At 45.0% G+C, this 5354-nt stretch overlaps 1 pseudogene; it reads right to left on the bottom strand.

Annotated features, from left to right (window-relative positions):
- Positions 1 to 1291: 1291 nt before the first annotated feature.
- Positions 1292 to 3530, bottom strand: LOC118935346 (E3 ubiquitin-protein ligase TRIP12-like; annotated as a pseudogene).
- Positions 3531 to 5354: the final 1824 nt, after the last annotated feature.

Here is a 5354-nt window from a genome sequence, read left to right as displayed (position 1 = left end):
GGCCGGGGGCATTGGGATTTCTTCCTTGTTATTACCTAAAGGGAATCAACAGGCCAATCCCAAGAACCCTGAAAAACTGAGACGACCCCCAGATGTGGCTGTCTGGGTCCCACTCCCACCAGCAAAACCCCACCATTGGCTCTGGCTCCAGCTTTGGCCCCGTCCCTCCTTCCCTCCCCTGCACTGAGCCCACAACTGAGCAAAGCCCTGGGGTGTGTTTTCCCAGCTGAGTCAGAGGAACACGATGTGAGGCGCACAGTCAGTCCAGTCTAGAGCAAGCATTGCTAAACTCTGTCTAGCTTCCTTGCAGCTTTCTCATCTGCTTGACGTCTTCTGTCCTGCATATGCCCTGCAGCCATCATGAGGTCTCACCAGCCAATCTGCTTGAGCGACTGCGTTTCCCCAGAGCAAGCGATGATTTGTCGGGTGATGTGTCTAAGCTCATATTTAACAAGTCTTACAATAAAATAGATTTTATAGAACCATGAAAGGCAACTGAACCTTTTGCAGCTGGTGAATTACAAACCATACCTCCCAGAAGAGAACTTCGGCTCCGTTTCTTTTTTTTCTTTTTTTAGCCTAAGGCTCATTGAGTGACAAGAAAGAAGATTCCGCTAAACCACCTTCAGCAAAAATGTGGTGTGTGGAGGATTTATTATCCAGCAACAGGATCCAAGTGTCGGAGGTGAGGCTGTCTCACACGGTCTTAAGCTATTAGCAGCTAGGCTCATTTGTGCTGTCACACTCTGCCTCGGTTTCCTCTCCAGAACTCGACTTGGCTTCTCCAGGCACAAGATGGAAAGATGGTATCCAAGTATCCAAGTTTATAATATTATTATATTTCAGATCAATTTAAATTACTCAGTTCAGCACAGTACCCAAGTTTATATTATTTCAATTCAGATAGCCATTAATAATTTGAAAGTGTCTCTTAGCCCCAATAATAGTGGGTTTTCTTTTTTAAACCGTAAGCGACATTTACTGGAAAAACATCCCTTTTTAAAATTTCACACAACCAAGCCAGTTAAAAACTTCACACCTCAAACCAATGACAACCTACACAAGAACTCCTTAAAGAAACCTCATCGTGACTATGTTTTAGGGCCTGGTCACTTTAAGTCCACGGGGCCATTAATGAACATCAACCCAGTGTCTCTTTTATAATCTACAAGCAGTTTTTCCTATAGCAAAAAGGCATAACATGTTTCCTTGACTCAGCTGGTACATTTAGAAAAGAAATTACGATGTTTTCCTTTGCTGTAACAGGCAGACACTGCGTTTCTCATTGTGATCAGGATAGATGGAATGACTGCTGTCCTTCTCTTTCACATATTATCTTAATGCTTGAAGAGTCCCGCAACTTAAGATAGTTCACACAAGTCATTACAGAGGGCGAGAAGTCGTCTGTGTCTGCCGTTGATGCGGATGTCTTCTGAGCGATTGTCAAAGGTGGATTTGAACTCCAGAAGCCTCCAGCGGGTAGTCTGGGGCTGCCTGTCACAGACTGGAGACATGACCTTGCTGCTCATTATCAAAACTACTGAGGATCTCAAACACAAACTCCACAGCCCGATTACCACGACTACAACCCTGATCTGGCCTGCAGCCTTCCACCAGTGCCTTTGCATCCCGCACGTCTGCTTTCCTGCCACACGGGGGCTGATCCAGTTCTTCTGGGTAGAAGTACCCAAGAGGTCTGACTGGACCGATTCAAATCCACTCAGCATGTCGCCTGGAAACACCTTCATTTAGTGCCTGGCATATAACCAGTCTCAGATATTCCTCCAAATTATGGATAGTGGCTGGGATATGCTTCCCTCCTTTCTTCAGTCGATGTTGGGAAACTGGGGCAGAGTGAAATCCAATCCTAGATCTTCAATTGAGCAGCCATTTGTAGTCAGACTCTTCGGTGTGAGATTTATCTTATTCGGATCTCTTCTTCTGTCTGACATGGTCTTCTAGCACTGATCTGGCTGCAACTGGGTCAATGTCAAACAAACTGTGCAATGTCAGTGCAGTTTCTTGCCATAGCATCCACTTGTGAAAGGGAAAGCCAGCGGGGGGGGGGGGGGGCGGGGGGTCCACCAATCTGAAATCCATGACAGCCTTGGCCATTAGTTTTTCCTAAGAAGCGAAACATCGTAACCTTTGCAATATGAGCTGTCTTAGCTATCCTACCAAATGGAAGTGCAAACAGGCCCTGAAGGTTTTGAATACACCTGGTCCCTTCTTGGCTTCCTTTTGGATTGCTAAGAGTTGCTTCTCCGCCTTTCCAGAGACTCAAGTCAGCGGTCTGTAGTTCCTGAGATACAAGTGCAGAAAACCCCAGTGTAGGCCCAAGACCCATACCAACCTCATTTCCATCCTGGATTCCTGACATGGCCTGACGGCTGCCACGATCCTGCCTCACAGACTCTCCTGGTTTCAGTGGCTCCTCTCTGTTCACAGTACATTTTCTTCTATCCGGTCTAGGTGCAACTCTGCAATCTTGAAACTCAGACTCGTTGATTTCCAGGTTGGCATCAAGCAATCTTTGCATTGCTTGGTCCTGATCAAACAGAGTTATATAAAAAGCATTTGCTGGGTATCAAAAGGGAAGAAAAACGGGCAAGTTTTTCCTGGCTCAGTAAGCCACCTTGGGGTGTTGCCTGTCATGATTACTAATGGATCTGGATCTTCCTATTTTCTTTTGATGTCAAATTACTGTTCATAAATTCACTAGTCGGAACATTCTCCTTGCACATTGTGTTATTGTGCAAGTGATACCAGTATCGACTGAAGGCATGTAAAACTCTTAAAAGAAGAATCACATCTGATGTTGGGTCTTGACAAGTTGTATGTTCAGGTGGTGTGGGTATGAAGTAAACTTCTAAAGGATTTGGTACTGATGAACGCACTCCACCGTGCCCTAACTCATGCTTTTGTGCATTTCTAGGGGAAGTCGTTGTTGGAGCTGTTTGGGCTCGTTCTCTTTTACCACCAACACAGGCTTTATTACTTTCTTCGTCCTGTCTCGTGGCTTTGTACTGTGCTCTGTGAGTCTTCGTCCAGATACGAGCTCTTCCTAGAGGGCTGCTCTCATCCCCGGATCTCTTTTCATCTTCCGCCTGCACACTGAGCCGCTGTGCTGCCTGATACGCAGTCATGTTAAAGTGTAGCCTGTATCCTACATTTCCTGAACTTAAGAACCCAACAGCCAGAGAGACTCGTCCGTTTCCTCACTGGAGCCATCCTCACTGCTGTCTTCATACCCTCTAGCCGTAAGGTATCTCTCCAGAGCTTGTACCAAAGCGAAGGGGTCCATCTTGACATCTCCTGCCTTCCACGCTTCACATTTGCAGTCTGGATGCCTTTGTAACTGGCATTTTAGCTGAGACGTGTTGAAAAATTCTAAAGCCTGTGATCCTCTGTTGAGAGAGAAGCTGCCTCCTGCCCCATTTCCACGGGGAGAAAAGGTCGTATGGTGTAAAAGTCTCTGACCTTGTGTACCTTGTGCGTTAGGGTGATGTGATATGGCCATTGAATCAATTACCAATGGCCAATGATTTAATCAGTTGTGGCTACATAATGAGACTGAAAAACCCAAAGGGACAGGCTCTGGAGGGCTTCAGGGCTGGTGACCACGGAGAGATAGGGGGAGAATGGGGCTCTCCAAGAGGCCGTGGAAGCTCTGTGCCCTCCCCCCATACCTTGCCACCAGGCATATGCCTCTCTTCCATCTGCTTGTTCCTGAGTTATATCCTTTTATGATACACTGGTAATCTAGTGAGCAAAATGTTTCCCGGAGTACCATGAGCTGCTCTAGTAAATTAATTGCACCCTAGTTGGAAGTCATTGGAGCCTCTTATCTACAACCAGTTGGTCAGAAGCACAGGTGATAATACGGGGCTTGTAACTAGCATTTGAAGGGCTGGCCGGCAGATGGGGGAGATAGTCTTGTAGGTAGGACTGATCCCTTTACCTGTGGAATCTGATACTATCTCCAGGTAGATAGTGTTAGAATTGAGTCCATTTGTAAGACACTCACGTGGTGTCAGGGAATTGCTTGGTGATATGGGGAAAACACTCTTCATTACAAATGGTATCAGAATTCTAAGTGGCCACTTCTGTGACCATTGAGTTTTCCAGAGCAAAGGAATCCTTTGCTTGTCCAAAGGTAATTTTATTTTCTACTGCCTGCATCACAGAAACTACTTTAAGTTTTTTTTTTTTTTTGGTATCATTAATCTACAATTACAGAAAGAACATTATGTTTACTAGGTTCCCCCCTTTACCAAGTCCCCCCCCACATACCCCTTCACAGTCACTGTCCATCTGCATAGTAAGATGCTGTAAAATTACTTTAAGTTTTGATAGGAGATTTCTCTGGATTTTATCCTCTTCATTAAGATGTCCAGGATCATAAGTTTGAGTTTGGATCAAAGCTTAAATTACTTGACACTCACTCAGGTCCGTGGAGAAATCTCTGTAGGAAGGACATTTCTGCGGAGCTCAGAGCTGGGGGTGGGAGCTGCTTCCTGAGAGACAGCTAGAGAGGGTGTACGCTCCGTGCCACAGGTAGCTCGAGGTGTCTTGGTCTTTTGCCTGTCATACTTGCTCTGTCCTCGGGCCCAGGACAGTTCCTCATACACAGCAGTCCCTTAGCTAATACTCATCGAACAAATGGATCACTGGTTCATTCGAAGGGGGTCTTTTCCATTTACTGGCTTCACAAGAACTGCCAATTGCCTGGTGGCTTGTTCTATGAACCAAGCATTTCTTTCTTCTCTGTACTGTGAATCCATAACTTTAGTTGCTATTTTTTGGTTCTCAGTGTTTAAAACTTTCCTCTCTTGATAGACAGAATTGTCACCTCCTCTATGCTACCATAGTAACTGATTGATATTGTTAGTAAATCATTCGTTGCATTGAAATCCAGTTTCTCCCAGCCAGATCTGTGTTCTCAACTAGAATATGAACCAATTAAAGGTGGGAATTCTCTTTCTGTGTATGTGGTATGTGTTCAGTGTTCAAAAGTTGTTTCTTGGAAGTATGAATCAATAAATGAGTAAGCTATGGTTCCTGAGGTGCACCAGCTTTAAGGAAAAAATTGAGTCACTAGAACAATCATCAGTTTTCCTCTGGCCATGCCTTCTTCCCATCACACACTCTTCAAATTCCAACCAGATGTTTCTGCTATTGTCCTGCGGTGAATATCGCTCATATTTTCTCATTCATTCAATACCTCAAATATATTTTTGCATGTGTACTGGGGCCAAACTATATACCAGGCCCTAAGAATACAACAATGATGATAATGGTGGTGGCATCTATGAGTGTTTAAGAGGCTCAATAAACAGACTTCTCTTGCCTGA

Source organism: Manis pentadactyla, chromosome 19 (assembly GCF_030020395.1).
Source record: "Manis pentadactyla isolate mManPen7 chromosome 19, mManPen7.hap1, whole genome shotgun sequence".
NCBI lineage: Eukaryota > Metazoa > Chordata > Mammalia > Pholidota > Manidae > Manis > Manis pentadactyla.
This window is presented reverse-complemented; position numbering and strand designations above follow the sequence as displayed.